We start from the raw sequence: 17,782 nt of genomic DNA on the forward strand, positions 1-17,782 counted from the left end.
CATGCTTGCACTGCATTCCCGAGAGAAGCTGTGTTTCTGCGGGGACAGGAGCTGGAGCCGGGACGGGAGCTGCGTGGGAAGCCAGCTTCTCTGTTCCTTTCTTTGATAAAGTGGTGGTTGAGTCCACCTATGAGAGAACCACTTTTGCGGTCTTTGTTTTGGCAAGGCTGCTCTGTAAAAGCAAATTCCGTTCCTTGCTTTGTAGAGATTTTAAATCTCTTTCTGCTTTTTGAAGTTAGTCAGAATAATTAAAGGTGTGCTGGCAAACAGGGGAGGCAATAAGTAGCAAAAGCCAAATTTCAGGCTACAGGCAATCTGCATGTGCCTGGGATGTACCTGATGAATAAAATGAAGCCAAAGGAGGACAAGCTAGTGGGTTTATTACAGCTAAGGAGAGGTAAACCCAAATTATTCCTTTGTAGGAAAAAAAAAAGAGGTACCATTTTGCCTCCTTGGGCTAGAATCCATGCAGATAAGGTGGAGCCCCTTTCTCTGCAAAGGGAGAGAGCCTCTGACACCCTGCTGCATCTGTAGGGATGGTATGGGAGCTATACGCACAGGGTGCTCAGCACCCCAAGCTATGGCCAGCCCGGCCAGGGACACCCCCGTTACAGACACCCCCACCTCCAGGGCGGAGGGGAGCTTGGCAGAGGATGTGGCTGCACTCGTCCCTCAAGTTCAGACCTTGCTACAAAGACAAAGCCTTGGGGGAATTCAGAGGGTATTTTTTTTGTTTACTTAGCTTGTGGGAGTTTAATGTTTAATCACTGCAGAGGAGTGAGTGGGTTAGTCATATAATTGTTAGCCACGATTTCTGCCTTTTTTCCTTTTGTCCTTTGTTCTTCCTTATCACGGCTCTTGCATTTTGTGGACTAAATTGGCTTCCTATCACAGCCCACTGGCCCTTGATTTCTCAGTAAACTGCAGTTTTATAGCATTCACAGGAGCCTCTTCATTTAAACAGCTCAAATTAAGGGCATAGGAGCCAGGGGCGGTTGGCGCTCAGACAGCTCCCTAACCTCAAAGGAGGAGGATGCTTCCCCAGCAGACAGGCACCAGTCCCGGCTGGTGCCCATCGCTGTGAGTGCCACCACTCCCGCAGATCCAAGAGCCAGCTCCATGCCGTGCTCCCAGCCTTCGCCCAGGAGAAGTAACGCTGAAATTCCCCAGTCACCAGTGGCGATCGTTACCAATGTCTCAAGCGCAAGAGGCACAAAAGGAATAAATGACAGTATAACTCCAAGCAAGGGAACCGTTTGCTGTTAAGCGAATGGGACACTTTTTTATCCACTAGCCTCAAACTGTAAAACAATTTACAGACTCGAAGGTTGATAGATAAGTGTGCCATTACTTGCAACTACATAAGGCCACCCCAAAGGGCTGTTCCCTAAGGGGAAAGTTTGTGCCCCAGCATGGCTCGGGGCTGTCCCCCAGCACAGGTCCACCTCTGCTCTCTCCCAGCACGTGCCACAAAAACCAGCTGCTCTATTTTGCCCACCCTTTTTTTCCTTAGAAATGTCAGATCTGGCCATAGTCTGCTGCTGCGAACCATGCTGCTAGCTTTAAACAGAGAGCCAAATTTATTTAATTATTTTGATTACTCTTGCTGGTTAATAATTAATTCTGAACAGGGCCATAAGATACTTCTGTTGGGTTCTTATTGCTTTGAACAAAACTGAAAGATGCTTTTAACAAAACTATAACTCAATTAATCTCTGTAAAAAGAAAGATATGCATCTTAATTGCCATCAAATATTTATCTTTTTTCCCCTGCATCAGCTCTACCTTACTCCTCTCTAATCTTAATTCACCGTCGTGTTACTGGTTCATATGACATTATTTAACATCTACAGAGGTATTTGCATAGTAGTGAAGTCATTCCCAGTCAGATTCATGGCCAATGCCATTACAGTTGCTTTTAAATATTTCCAACGTGCAAGGAGCCTACCAAATGACCCAAAGGGCAAGTCATTTCTGTTTTATTTTCCCCAAGACAAAACAGAATTGACAGAACCAGTCATCTTTTCATCATTAATATCAGAATTGCACTCAGTCATATAAAAAGATTGACGCATTTCATAGCCCAGCTGTCTACAGAACAATAATAAAAAATCTTAAAATGTCACAGAGCAGCCCAATACACCCTCTGGAAATGTTGCCATATCAGGAGAAACAAAAATCCAATCCGCTTACCATGGAAATAGGGTCTCTGCCTTTGAAACATAAAGCCACCTGGTTAACTTAGATAAATTATGGCTGGGTGAGCACGGTAGCTTGATGGCAAAGGTAGCATTTGGCATGAGAACAGCTGTCAACATCTGTCTACTTTAGGATGACGGATTGCAGGGAGCAGAGACGCCAGCATGGCCACCGGCTGAGCAGAGGTGCAGATGACCTGGCAATGCTGCTGTTTACACAACCCCTTGAAGCTATTGCCACAACCAGTGGAGCTGGTTTTAGCAAGAGTGGAAAATCTGTGGAGAGACAGGAAATGCTGAAAAGCCAGACAAGCTAGAGCAATATCTGGAGTGGTGCTGGGCGCGTTGTCAGTTAAATAATTTTCAGCAGCGGTTGAATTCCATCCATGTTCAGCCCTGGGTGTACTCGTTGATGGCAGCAGGGCTTAGAAAAAGGGCTCCAGAGAAAAATGGTTATCTCCCACAGCATCCTTGGGGGCCAAGAAGGAGAGGCCATGATTGCCTCTGCACCCCGTGGTGGGTACTCGCTGTGGCCGAGGCACAAGGGCTGCTATCTCGGTTCAAAACCCTGTTCCCCACTTTGGTGGAGCTGGAGCTGGCTCTGGCTCTGGGTCTCTCCCCCCGCATCAGCAATTATCGGTTCAGGGTGGCTTCTGGATAGGTGCTGTTGGCAACAGGGGATTTTATAGACAGTGTCATAACTGCATCCGTTACTGAAGAACATACTAAAAAAGCCTTATTCTTGCACTGACTTCAATAAAAGTGTAAATCTTAGAGAGTATGGAATAAAGATGCAAGTATTTTAAATTGGTAAGACCAACATTGGGCAGCTTTTGATAACAAAATACTCACAAACAGTTTACACCAGTAACCCATTGTATCGTGTACAATGCGCAAAGACTTTGACTTCCTATATTAAAAATTAGAGCAGTTGGAAGTTGCAAACATTGACATCTGGTCGAGGTTGGGACCAGATTTCTAGCTGCTTTAATCTCAATGGTCAATTTTAATCTCTCCTCCAATGTTAATAAAAAGTGACATTACTGAAGGCAACAGAGTTTGCAAGATGACACAAAGGGAGATATAAAAAGCAAATCATGCTGGGAATACTAGGAGCTCCTCAGAAGCAATGAGGTAGGAAAAATGGGGATTGTCCTAGAAGGATGACAGGCATCATCTGCTCAGAAATGAACCTGACATTACAAAAGAATTTTTATGAATGAGATGTAAAAAAGCACTCAAGGAACAACCTAGGAAGGGGACACTAACAGGATAAAAAGCTGGAATTTGGGAATGTCACCAGAACCTTACAATTTCACACATTTTCTAAATCTGAACATTCAAAGATTTTTGCATTTCTTCTAGATAGTCTAAAATGGTAACTGGTGTTTCTATTTTCCTTTTTAAATGTAGGCAGAGAGTTGTTATTTTTGTTTTGTTTTGTTTTGTTTTGTTTTGAAATCATGTAATGTAATATGGTGGATTTTATAGAGCTATCCTTATCTTTTAATAAATCTTTAATAACTGTTTCATTAATTTTATTTTATGAGTTTAAAAGTTACAATTTTAGTTGTTAACCAGGGTCTCCATACACTTCAATTCTTGTACATTTTTTAATGGCTACCAATATCAGTTACTTCCCAGCCCTCAAATTCTTCCCTGACTATACAGAGAACAAGAAAGCCCTTTGCTTTTACAAAATAAAACACATTTTGAGCATATATCCTTAAGGCTTACGAAACTGGCCCATCAGCCTTGGGCCAGAAAGAGCCATTTCCTCTGTGCTGAAGGTAATGCTGAATTTTGCTCCCAGAGAATGGCTCCTGCAGTGCCCTGACCTGCCCCAGTGTGAGAAGCCAGACCAGCTTTTCTCTTGGCACTTGTTGGCTTCTGAGCAGGGCTAATGGTTATTTGGGTGCGTGCAGAGATGACCCATGTGCCCAGCCCAGTCCCAGAGATGTCAGAGGGTGGCTCCTCACCAGCTGCCCCAAAAGCGGGACCAAGCCCCATTGAAGAGGTGCTCCTTGGGCTGAGCTCCACGTCCCCCAGCAGCACAGGCTGGGTCAGGATTAGATGTGTGGGCACGCAGTCACATTGCAGCCGGTTGAGCCATGGCATGGGCTCTGGAGCCCGCACCAGCTTTCAGCTTTAACGCCGCCTCCGTGCCAGCTGCAGAGTGCTGGGTGATACCTGATCTGGCACAGCGCCTGCCGGGGCGAAAGTAAGCTGGAAAAAATGTTGACCCCATCCGAAATTATCAAATGCGCTTGTGCTGATGATGGACTGTATGTCATGGGGCTGTGACATTTTTGACCTTGTACCAGGAGCCCCTGTAGTTACTCCTCTAATGTTAAACAGTATATTTTTAGATGCTGCTGCTTTAGTCTCCACCTGTAGAGCTGTTCTTCCTATTAAGAACCTTGGTCTAAGGCTCTGCTGTTTATGTGGGGGCTGCTCCATGCAGGAGGTAAGTGGGTACCAATGAGAGGGGTCAAGGGTTGGTGGCACCAGCAGTGGGACTCTTGTCGCCCAGCACACCGCCTCGACCTACCGCCTGGCACAGCTGGAAGGACAAACCCAGAGTGCTGTCACCAAGGGATGCCCCAGCATGGGAAGTATCACCCACAGCTAAGTCAGAAGTGTGAGCCGAGGGAAGGGCACTGCAACATACTTTGGGATCTTGCTATAACTGAATGAAAGCTTTCTTCCTTTCACCCATCATGGACTGTGACTTAGACTGTCACCCCGAGACTCTGAGTTGGTACAGAGAAGTATAATGTTATGGCTCTGGGTAAAAGTACAAATGAGAACAGCTTCAACCATCTGTTTTGCTCCACACTACACTATTTAATGTAAAAATAAATTTCCTCTGTAATATAGAGCATAGTGACCAATTAAATAAATAAATATGTCAGGTTGACCCAGCGCTGAGGGATATGGTGAAGTTGAGAACGGTCAGTGTGAGGCTAATGGTCGGACTGGATTATCTTCAAGGTCTTTTCCAACCTAGACGATTCTGGGATTCTGAAATAAAATAGTGTATCTCATTGCCTCTGTCTCACAATCTGTGTGTTCCAATAGAGTACCATTTTTTCTAGTAATAAATCACGTTTACATTGTTGTATACTTTCACACGTCGACCTCAAACCCTTCACAAGAGAAGGTGTATGTTGCCAACTAGCATCTGGTGAAGGATGAGCTGAAGGCACAGCATCACATCTGTGACACCACCAGAAAGCCAGCTCGCACATCCTGACCTTCTATCATCATCCCAAGACTATCAGAGCATCATGTGCTGGTTTTCTCTAGGGTACACCGCTGCTGAGCCCCGCGACAGACAAAAGCAAAGCACCTTCCTGAGCTGAGTAAGCGACTGCAACAACCCTGCAAGCTGAAAGCCCTCCAGGCAGTTTGCATATATTTCAGTACAGAATACGCCCTTTTCCGAAGAAGATTAAGCTCTCGTCTTTTAAGCTTTGGAATGAAAGAGATAGTCCCCAGATGAAGAAAACATTTCAAACTTTTTATTGCAAAGACACTACATTTTAAAGACAATTCACATTTTTTTACATGGAATGGCTTTGGGGTAAAATAAAATAAGGGGGGAACAGGGCTTTTTGTTTTTCAGTAACACTTTATATCTGAAAATGATGGAAAAAATAAAAAAGCACTGTTTGATAGAAACTGAAGATATATCTAAATTGATGGAAGAAAAATAAAAATGAACTGTTTGATAGAAACTGAAGAATCATCATACATATTTTACTGTAACACTATGCCCATAGGAATGAGGAAAACAACAGCAACATAACAATATTAAACTCCTAGATCTAATGAACTCAAAGTGTTTAAATATGACTTTCAGGGAGTCCTTAACTCAAAAGGCTGAGGAATTACTTCATCACTGTGTATCAGTACTTATACACAGCAGCTGGTTACATCAGGGTGCTTTTCTACCTCAGTATCAAATTAATAACAATGACTGGCAGCTGAAGCTGAATGAATTCAACCTCTATATGAGATTAAATTTCCAAGCTCTGTCCACATAATTTCATCAGAAGAGATGAAGTTTTGGCTCTCAATTAGAGGCTTTAAAATGCGTTTTGTAAATATGCTTTAAAGCAGCTTTTGAATTAAATTCTCTGCTTATACGTGCAGGGACTTCAATGCTTCTGCTCCTTTCCTCCCCCGGGGAGGTGTGGAGGGAAGAGGTTTGTCTGCGTTGCCCTCCAGGTGCCCAGCACACACACAGTTTTGCTGGCAGACAATGACTGTATGGAAACCTCCTTCTGCAGTGCTTCAGCTAATTACCTGCAGGGATGGAGAGGATGTTTTTCCTTCACTACCTGTTAGCTAGTAACAGCTTGGGGATCACTGTTATCTTCTCAAGCTCCAGGAACTGTCCATAACTGGGTAAGAGTGTACTCCCGAGGTGGAGAAGACAACCCTGTTTCTTAGAATCCGTCTTGCTCACATGTTTGAAGTCACAGCGACTGGCAACCCTGAGGTACGACAGGTGGCTCTTCCTCCCATCATCCTGACAGGAACCTTGGAGAATTCTTGTCTATCTCAACATTATGGCAAATAATTTAATTAGGTAATAAATATTACCTAATCAATCCCATGCTGCTGTAGAAAACTCAGACATTCATCCTCTGGGATAAGGTTTAATGACTGAAAAGTTTTCCCTGGTTGCTAACACTGAAGGTGTCAGCAGAGTAACGACCTCACCTGATCATAGCCTCTAAGAAAAGCAGTCCCACTGAGTTCAGTAACACCCCTCCTAAAATAGTGTGCAGGAGACATACTGCATGTGGATGGAATTTGCAACCTTGAACCCATAAAAAAAGAATATAGTGAGAGCATTTTGCTCTACACTTAGTAATTCACTGGCCAGGCTTTTTCCTGTTTTCCACTGTAACATAACTGTTAGTCTTAACAAAACCGTTTTGTCTAAGGCAGAATTAATTTCTTTAGAGCAATGAAGTGAGGTTTTGTTCATAGTTCTTTATTTCTGCATATGTATAAAGTTGGTGAACTTCCTCTGCCGGATAAAATTATCCATCATGAAAATACAATTAGAAAATTTAAGAATTGGGATATTTTGGAATTGTTGAGTATTTCTGCTTCATCACCAGGACATGCAAGGTGTGTATTTATACACACAGGGTGTATGTGTGATATGCATATTTATATTTGTATATTTGCATATACATATATAGAGAGAGATACATATTACTCCTTTGGGTATTACTGTTATACACGTATGTTCTACTGGGAGTTTCCATACCTCGTGAAACAAACACTTGTTCTTAAAGGCACATACTGACGCAGGTGACATACCAAATATTATTTATTATAGACTGTATTTTGAGTAACTGGAATCCCAGTAGGAATTGATGTCCAAGCTCTCTTACCCATTTCCGTGATGAGAGTCACAAGCAGCTCCTGAGTTAAGGATCAGTACAGAAGGGGCCTGCCAGTATTTTTTGCCATGCATGAAGACTGTTGTGACAGTATCTGCCAGCTTTTGAAGACTATGAATAGAGACAACTGGATAGGAAATAAGTGCCTGTCTCATAATTCTGCTGGAATATACTGGGCTCTGAGCCAATGTCTAAACTGAAGTCAGTGGCACTGCATGGGGCAGACGCCAGTGCAGATTTTATTCCTGAAAATGTGTAGAAATTGCAGGGTAGGTAAAGAATAGATTCTGTCCTTTGTCATCTTCGCACACCTACTTTGTATTGCAGAAAAATGGGAAAGTACCAGCGTGACCTAATCACTTCAGATTTGAAGTTTACCTGCTTGTCACCACGATTTCTTTCAGCTGTTACATTTGCACACTTGACAGAAAGTAATACTGAAAATATTGAATTGCCTCGAAGTCAGTGAGCTCAGCTGAGCTTTAAGTAGACTGCGTACCAGTAGTGTACAGTACAACACCGTAACACTACAGTAATGAGCAGCCTCCTACCAAAAGGAAGTTTTGGTTTAAATTGAGGCATTAGAGATGACTATATTTATGTTTCTATACACATGAAGTGGTTTTGGACATCAAAGATTGATACCTAAATGGTTTAGCATGGAGACATAGCCTGTTGTGCTCAACTGCACTGTGTGTGTCATTCATGGAGGGAAAAAATCTTTGCGTTCTTCTCATCCTTTAAAATCTTTATGTGAAAACAGGGGAAAAGGTTAAAGGAGGTATTAAATACTGTGAGCCTTGTGCAGGATCAGTCTGGTTTATCTGCACAATACTCTGAGACGCTATGAAGGACATGTCCTCACTCCCTTGCCACGCAGGGTAGGAAGGAAGAAACAGTGGTCCTAATTCAATGGGGAGAGGAAAAACTAAACTCGGGGATTATGTCAACAGGAGCAATGCTCACTTGAACAAAATCTGTGTTATTATTTTAAAATTTCATGTTTGTTTTGCAGGAGAGTATAGAGACTCCCAGTAGGTACTTTGCAGTTGTACCCACTGAATTAAATGTTCACAAACAAGAAAATGGTGAGCAGGATAGAAGGCTGCTTTAAGTTAGCCTGATGATATTGACTTCAAGGATCTGACCCACAGTGCCTGTCTTCAAGGCTTTTTATTACTGACCAGATGTTACCAAATTTATGGCAAGCATAGAGATCAATATGTGTGTGTTCTAGGCACAGCTGTAACTGTTGTATTTCAGTCACAGAATCACAGGATCATAGAATACTGGGTTGGAAGGGACCTCAAGGATCATCTGGTCCAGCTTTTCTTGGCAAAAGCACGGTCTGGACAAGAGGACCTAGCACCCCATCCAGCTGAATCTTAGAAGTGTCCAATGTATACCAGCTAGCTACAGAATATTTCCTCTTCAACATTACAGGGATAAAAGATAGAAGGTTTACAGCCAGTTTTAAAAGCATTCAGTAGTCTGTGTGTCTGGGGAGAAGGGATGGGCAGAGCACTGGGTACAGAGGATGGGTGTCGGTGGCAGCTGACTGACACCTCATATTGGTCAATGGCTGAGCGCTTCATCTTTTGGTTCCCCACATGCATATTTTGTGAATATACTTTTGTGAACAGTGCACCTAACAGGATTTGGCTATTTTAAAAGGTTTGTATCTCAGCTTAAGCAAAGATAGTTCTTTATATGCATTATTTTCTCCTCACTAAATTGCAAACATCAGAAGAATTAGGCCATCTCAAGAGGAAAGTTGCAGTAGCCTTCCATCGTGGAAAATATGGTAAACTACAGTATGAGGTTTGCTACCTGATTCCAGTATATTCCCCTTTTTAAATGTAATCATCTTTTTTCTTGACTTTCCTGAGTCCTATTATTGCAACACATGGTTATTCAAACCTTGTTTGGGAGGATGGAGAAAGTATTTGAAAGTTAAGGCATATCAGACTGTAGACTGCCATGGTTTTCATTCTGCCACCTTCTGCACATGCGTTATGAAACGGCTTTTGATTGCACGGCTTTTTGATTGCCCAAAAGGGCATATCATTTTTGCAAAAGGCTCTTCCGCGCAGCGCAATGGCAGGTCACATCCTGCAGTCTTTTTAATGAGCTGCCAGAGTCACGATGCTTCTGCCAGCACAAGAAATGTCAACTCGGGACCTAAGTGGGGGAGGGAAGTGGTACTGGCTACTCCCAAACATGAACTCCAGTAAAACACTGTTAAGTGAAAATCATCAAAAAGATGTATGAATAATTGTGAATGGAGTCTAGATTGAAAAGCAGCTGGCTCGTGTAGCTGCAGAGTGTGTGACCTAGCCAGGGTTTGATAGGAAAAAGTTGCCATGGGAATGGTACGGCATTGTTTGTGGCTGACTTCAGCTTTTATTGTTGTGCTCTGATTACAGCTTTTGTTTCACTGTGAAGTACGATTGTTAAATGCCAGCTTGAAACAAAGATGTATTTACAGGCAACGGCAGAGTTCAAATGATTTCTATTTTTAGAGATATCACTGCTTTCAGCTAGGAAAAAAAGTTCTATTTCAGAAAACACTAAGTATTTCAGTATAAATTTAGTATTATGCTTAGAAGTAACTTCCCGTTACAACTGGTTAAATATCATTAGTGGAAATTGCTATTCGCCACTAGGACCGTAGTGACCGATGGCAAAAAGCACTGAGATAGCACCTGAACCAACAAGCCGCCTGCGGGAAGGGTAGGGGAAGAGTCTCCACACGTCCAGACGGTTCACTCCTTTTCTGCTGGCCCCTCTCCACTAAATTTAACATGAAAACCAGCGCAGTTCCGCGTTCGAAAAAACAAAGCTGCAGAAAATGACGCGAAGCGGTGCCCCGCGGAACTGAGAGCCGCAGCAGGCCTCGCCGCCGGGCCTACAGCTCCCGTCAGCCATTGCGCCGCGGGGCCGCACTACATATCCCAGGAGGCCCCGCGGCGCCGGCCCGCCCGGGGAGGTGGGGCCGCGACGCATGCGCACGGCGGGGCGGGGGCCTCGGCGGTGTCGCCGCGGTCGGTGGCGGCGGGAGGCGGCGGCGAAGTTTCTTCGGAGGGAGCAGGGGGCGGGAAGGGAAAGGGCCGCCCGCCGCGCTGAGCCGAGCCGGGCCGGGCTGGGCCGGGAGGGGAGCGCGGCAGGAGGCGGCGGGTCCCTGCGCGGGCCCGGCTCTCCTCACGGGGGCTCCCGGACTGCCCTGGACTCCAGTAAGTGCCTCGGCCCGGGGCGGGGGCGCTGAGGCGGGGCCGGGGGGCTGAGGCGGCGGGGCGGCCCGGCCCGGCCGTGTGGGGAAGGCGTCTGGTTGATGCTCTTCCTGCCGTGCTTGCCCGGTGTTTGACCGGGCAGGGCACTGCCCCGTTCCCTCGACGCCCCTGTCTTTGTGTAGCTCCTCGATCGTGACCGCTTCGTGCCTTCCCCTTCCCTCCTCCCTCTCCTTTTCTTCCTTTTCGTTTTCCCTCGAAGCCGCCTCCTTGGCGTGGGGGCTCTCCCCGTGTTTCACCTCGGGGGCAGCGTATAGGAGGCCGTGGCATAATTGCCCTGGTAGAGCAGTCAAGGCTCTGTCACATCCCCAGAGGTAAGAGGATGATCTCATTACCCGTAATATTTTTTTTTTTTCTTCTCTCTCTTCTTCTCAACTTCGGTCTTTGAGCATGATGGGAAGGAGCGATCTTATCTGGGCAGAGCCCTGCAGTGATGGTGCCTGGGAGGGTGTGGGCTCCCGGAGCACCCCGGCTGCCAAGCCGGCCTCTCTCGGCTGTGCTCGCGTTCGGTATTGAGATCTCAAACTGCAGCTTCCAGGAGAGCTGAGTGTGATCGGGACAGCTAACATTTAGTGGCTAGTTTGTTTCTAGCTTTTGAAGGTGCTAGTTCTGAAGAGGGCTGTTTTGGAAAGCTGTTGCCTCTGCTAGCAGTGCAAGTCTGCACCTCTTGAGTTGTGTTCTAGCTTAGTTGTAACCTGGGCTGGTTATTTACTGAAGCAAAGTGTCTTTAAATGGATAACTCGACTATAAATGAATGTTAAACTATAACGAATGTTGTCATATTTGCAGGTTTTAGCACGTGTAAAATACCAGATAGGCATTCGACATGCTACTGACTTAACACAGTCTTAAATACTGTATGTCTTGTGCAGTTCCCCTTAGGTGTAACTAATGCATAAAAGGTATTATATTATTGCATAAAATATTTGCAAAGGAACATCAAGAGGACAACAATTTCTCTTCGGGGAACAGGCTCCTGGTTTGAGGCCCTTCTCAAAAAAAAAAGTAATTTTCACTAATCAGTGTACTACATTAGTTTATAAACAAGCAAAAAGAACAGTTTATCTTTGAGTGAGGAAACAATTATTTGTTAGGTTGAGCATTTTGAATTAGGCGTGAGCAAAGTGGTGTTGCTTATCTTGAGGAAAGCTGAGAGGGAGAATTACTTTGGGTTTAGATTCTTAAGATCTAGATCTCTCCATGCTTCACCTTCTTACAAAAGCATAGTACTTTTAAAGAGACCACTAGACATCCCTGCATGTAGTAAGCTGAATGATATCGGCTTTTTGTTGCCTTCTGACAAATTGCTTACTTTCCTAAAAGAGGCCCTAATGTCTGTAAAGATACATTTTTCTTTTCTCTTCCCGTTACCCAATCCCATACATGACACTGGAAGACAGAGCCATATTTGATCGTGCAGTTTGGGCCTATGAGGTGCCAGGAATAGTTTCTTACTGTTGAGTGCAGCAGGGTTTGGTTTTTTGGGTGTTTTCTTTGATTTGTCCACTTCCTTTTTATACTTGGCTGTGTTCATTATGATACAGCACAAACACAATCTTTACCGAGATGGAGCTGTGCATGGCAACTTTGGCTGGTTGCTCTATGATGAGTTACTCTGTCTTAATGAATTTACTATACTGCACTTTTAAGGATGGGGTTTTTAATAGTTTTGATTTGAAAGTACTTATGAAGTATGATGAAGTCTTGTATAATTTATTTCACAGCTGAGTTACAGGTGCAACTTTAAAGCAAATTAAGTAGTCCTTGAGGTCTATACATCTGATTACATATAGGAAGACTTCTTTAATCACTTGTTCTCCTCAGGTTTCACACTAGATAAATTCACAGGACACTAGTAAGTGTCTTTACTGTAATATGCATTCTAGTAAGTCTTAACAGGGGGTTTGGAACAGTGGACTTGCCTTTTAGGTCCCTGCAGTCTTGTCTCCTACTTCTGTTGGTTATTTTTACTTGAGAGAGTCACACAAGTAACAATACATAAAACTGTCAGGTATGTAAAGCAGAGAAGTGTAGAAGTGCTGTTTTCCTGTTTGTCACATGAGTAAGTGTTAAAAGTGGGCTGAAATCTCTCATGCTAGAGAGAGATTCTTAGCCTGGTTGATATACGAAGGAAAGCCTTTTAATTCAGGAATAAATGAGCACTGATGCTGCAGAAAGTGATAATTCAAAACATAATACTTTCGTGTATCCTAGATATCACTGAATATTAGACTGCTGGAGACAGCTTTGCATAAAAAGTAAAACTTTGTGTGACATTCTTGTGTCCTTTTTACAGTTATTAAACATTACGATTTTATTTTGTTAGTGTAGAAAATTTAATTTTGAGTTAGTAACTTGTAAAGATTAAATCTATTTTCTTAAGCTATTTCTGTGTTTTCTAACTACAGTTGGCCTTATGTTCCATTGTATAGCTATGCATTTCAATGGCAGAAATAAAGAAAAAGATGCACAGTAGGTCACTGACAGGTATATTGCAGTGTTTAAATGTTTCAGGGGAGCAGATGCTTTCATACAAATTAGAGTAGACAAAGAACCAGTGTATAAAGAAAATAGGAAGCATCTTTTCCTCCTCCTCTCCCCCTGTATTTATTCTTCCTCAGAAGTAGTAACTGAGTGACAGAAGACAGACACACGCATAGGGAGTAAGGAAGGCAGGAATATGAGGAAAAGACCTGAATGCAGGAAAAGGTCTTGGTTTTTCCAGGTAGCAGTGGTTTATTTCAGAAGACAAGGGAGCTATATCAGCAGAAATAATAAAGGCTGACTGTATGTCAGAAGAGAGGAAGTGCAAAAGTCAGTTTTTATTGACTGTAACAGATTAGAAAGAACTTGAGGACATTACTGAAATGTGAACAGATCTCTACTTGTAATGCAGTCTCCAGCATACTGTTGGATATAGCCCAGACTGCCAGGCCTGCAAAATTCTTAATCTATTTTAGTAGATTTAGAATTCCATCGATGTCTTTATTACTAAATGTTCCCAATTATTTAAGATGACAGTTATCATAGTAAGTGTAGTTCCTTCAAAATGCAGCAAACCAGCAGCATTGGGAAGTGAGAAGTTTCCTTGCATGCTGTGGTGCGCTCTTTCTTGTATCCAGCTGTAAGTTAGTGTTTGTCTAAACAATGGCTTGTGATACAAGAGCATGTATCTTTCTTGCAAGATGGTTTTTTTTTCCCTGATAATTATGAACTATAGAAACATTCTTAGAAAATACTTACTGGGGTTTGGAGCCAAATAAACCTTTGTGCAGTTGTATAATTGCATGAAAATACAGGATAGTTAGCAGCTTCAGTGCCAAAATGTGGGAATTTAGGTAACTGGCTTTAGCATAAAACATTTTTACAAAGTGTCACCAGGAAATAAATGATACAAGAACTACAACAGTCAGTAAATATATTCGTTTGGGTTTGAGCCTAAATGCAACAAGACATGGCTACAAGCGTTGCTCTCAATGCTTTATAAAATTATATAAGAAACAAATACAAAATTCTAGTGAGCTTATCTGATGTATAGAAATAATGTAGTTGCTCTTAAAAAATTGCCTGATGAGGAGGTCAGAATAACAAGTATGGCTCAAGTTCAGGTTTTGAAGTTACACTTTAATGCACAGAATGACTGAAAAGAATAGGAATGGAAGACATGGCTGAGCTGTTTCAAAATTTTTTCTACTCTTAGTGATCTCTCAAATTAGGACTTTGAAAATTTGTAAGTCTAAGGTCATCTTGATACATGTTGTAGCCTAACTTTGAGAAACATTTAGATATGTATTTGTATATGGCTCAATTTTATAAATAACACTTTCCTGTTAGCGCTAGGTAAAGCAGCAGGGTTTTGTTGCTGTTGAGGAAGGAAGCTTGGTTCATTGTCTCGGTACTAAGCAGCATTTTCTCCCTCCAGGGACTTGCAGAAGCATCTAGAATGTGTAGGTGTTTCTTTAATCTTGGAGAAGGAACTTATTAAGCTTTCTGGTGCAGAACTCTATGAGCCACTTTTAACAGATGTTATCTGCATGAGTAGGGAGTTGCAGGTCTGGTAGACATTTGTGGCATTCAACAGTTTAAACAGTTTTCAGGTTTGAACATATGCCTTCGCCTTGAAAATCTGAATAGTTTCAGGTATTTTATGTAGAAGAAAGGTGGTTCAATGGTGAAGTTGCTGCTCTGGGACTTGGGAAACAGGTTCAGCTCACTGTGTTGCCAAAAGCTTCCTGTGTGGCCTGGGACAAGCTGCTTCTCTGTCCCTCCGTTCTCATACTGAAACTACAGAGCAGTAGCAGCTCTATGCATCGCAGAAGTGTTACAAGGGTATGTCAGGTTTTGATGTCTTCAGGTGCAGTAGTAATGTGGGGCATATAGCTCCACTGTGCTAGAGGGAGAGGTTTGAAGAGACCCCCAAGTTAAAAGCTAGGGGTAAGCTGCAGGCAGAAGCAGTAAAATCAGAAAAATAAGTGGGGGGGGGGGGAAGTTTTGACTGGAAATTTCTTGGATCAGTTAAAAACAGAGGAACCAAGTCCTTAAAATTTTAAGGAGCACTGCACTGCTTTGTTTAACATAATATAAAAACAATGCTTAAAATAACTGAATGAACCAGGCAGATCCTTTCTGTTACAGGGAACAATAGCAAAGCTGTCTCTGTTCCTCTGTCGACTGTTCTCTTCTTTGGAAAATGCTTTCAATTCTAGGTAACCATTACATCCAAATGTTTTACCTATCAATTTTGTTCATTTGTTCTGCTGGCATGATAGGCCAGCCTGATTTATTGGCTTTTCATGCGAAAGACTTTTGAGAAAAGAGAGCTTCTCTATCTCCTTGCTCCCCCAAGGGGGAAAAGAATTTGCAGCCACTGCTGAAGAGCAGTGTCTTTAATAACTTTATAGAGCTAAAAGTATTTTGGATTTAAAATCCTTCTGGTGGAGACATAAGATGGTGTTGTCATTGCTGTAAGCTGAAAATGTAGACTAGACAGCAATTATCAGGCTTTGCAAATGTGTTTTGTTGAGAGTCTGCACTCCCAGGAACAGTCTCTCTATACTGACAAATAGGTGATAAATTCATTAGTTTAATATGTAATTGTTTTGATGTGTATGCTCTCCATGGGTGCTTTGGTACCCACCACATTTACATGCCATGTCCAAGAAAATGTGTTTGAACTTGTTCAGACTAGTTGACTTAATTAAGTGTTCTTCTGTTAAGCACTAAAACAGTTACATGTCAGGTTTGTTGTAAGAGTGAGCAGTCCTCTTAAAACCGCACTTCAAAAGGTGTTGTTAAATATATTGGTTAACTCTTTAGGGAGGTTTGTAATAACAAATGGAAGCTTAGGCTGTACTAATAATTCATGTGGCAAGTTATTTCTGTACCTAGCAGACTCAGTGTCTGCATGTGCACTGGTGCTGCAGAGTTCGGTAGCAGTGCTTAAATTATGTTCTTGCCTCAGAAATGTTCTTGCTTTTTCAGGACTTCAGCCTTTGGTTATATTTTTTTTTTCTCATTACAATTTTTTTCCCTTAAATCAAGTTCACCTCAGGTGCTGTCATTTATTTGTACTGTCTTGCTCATTTGTGCTGGTGCCGTGATTTTTGGATGGAGGAGCAGGATTTCTTAGGGAGACCCATTTATTCCCTTCCTGGGGGAAGGCTGCAGTACAGTGTGTTGAAAACCAGTCTTTTGCATACTCATGGTAAGTTCAGGATTTTCAGGCATGTTGTTGCACATACGCAGGACTTGTGATTCTTCTGGAGTATTTCCGTCTCGCAGTGTGTAGGTCAGGCAGCAATCCTGCAAAGTGCCAGGAGCCTGATGACTTCCTGGTAGTGTTGGGATTACTCTGGAGGTGGAACATTGTTATTCTCCATACGCATCGTCATTTACACTTTGAGAAACACCAGTGTCCGTGCAGAACCACAGCTGTGCAGTAAACTGGTATTTGTGTCATTGCACAAATAAGAAAAAAGGTAAGGAAGAAGGTCAGCAACCAGACATGGGCTGTACCTGATGTGAGGACAATTCCTTGGGCTCACGCCTTGCTTCCAAGGAGGAAGGCTGCTGGAAATTAATTGTGTGAGAAGTTATAGTGAAGTATGTGCTTCAAGTGAAGTGTTAGTGTGCTGGCTCTATGCTACAAAACCTATCATTGCAGATAAGCTTTTATAGGTTTTCTCTCTCTGTCATTTGGGACTTTTAATAAATATACCAGAGTGGGATGTAATTTTCTTCATTTAAGAAGTATAAAAAAGTGTCTGGGGAAAGGTAGTGACCTGAAAACCTTGCCACTTGATGGAAACTTAGTTTTCTCCTCCCTCGATGGTAAACAGGAGCTGGCATCTGTTCTGTAAGTGAGTATTGGTTCACTTACATGAGACAAAGCCGTATTCTTCCTAAAAAACTTCTACTAAAGCTGCGCTTACTGAAGAGCTCTGAGATTAGTCCTAATGGCTGTGAATCGTTGTGCAGTACTAACACGATTGGTAAGTAGGCTAGATTCTGGAGGACTTACCTAGTCTTTGCAGTAGCGGGAATTTTGGCCCGGATAGTGGCTTGTGCAATGAACTGAACGTGGTCTGTACCGTAAAGTCCCACAGTATTAAAATGGGGTGAAATCTTAATGGCAACAATTTTTCTTTCTTTCCTGAAGTATTAATGTAGATGAACCATTGCGGGGTTTTTTTCTGCGTTGAATTTCCTAAATTAGATCTATAAAATAAAAATTGATAATTAGATACTTGCTTTATGTGCTTTGGTTTCATTAAATCCTTTTATATTTTTAAAAAAGGTCATGCCAAATATTCATCTGATAGTGTTCTTTTCATTATTTGATACTCTAAATGAACTGAAAAATCAGTTATTT

The 17,782-nt window shown here is 42.6% G+C and overlaps 1 protein-coding gene across 7 annotated transcripts in view; it reads left to right on the forward strand.

Annotated features, from left to right (window-relative positions):
• The first annotated feature begins 10,659 nt into the window (after positions 1 to 10,659).
• PLEKHA1 (pleckstrin homology domain containing A1) overlaps positions 10,660 to 17,782 on the forward strand; it is a 38,770-nt gene continuing 31,647 nt past the window's right edge. For 6 of the 7 annotated variants that reach the window (XR_012624045.1, XM_074831460.1, XM_074831458.1 and 3 more), the window contains exon 1: positions 10,660 to 10,857. The gene's annotated coding sequence lies outside the window, so the exon portion shown is untranslated. Of the gene's footprint in view, positions 10,858 to 11,113; positions 11,226 to 17,782 lie in introns of all 7 variants that reach the window. The other variant, XM_074831457.1, reaches the window with a different exon arrangement.

This window comes from Strix aluco, chromosome 7, assembly GCF_031877795.1.
Source record: "Strix aluco isolate bStrAlu1 chromosome 7, bStrAlu1.hap1, whole genome shotgun sequence".
NCBI lineage: Eukaryota > Metazoa > Chordata > Aves > Strigiformes > Strigidae > Strix > Strix aluco.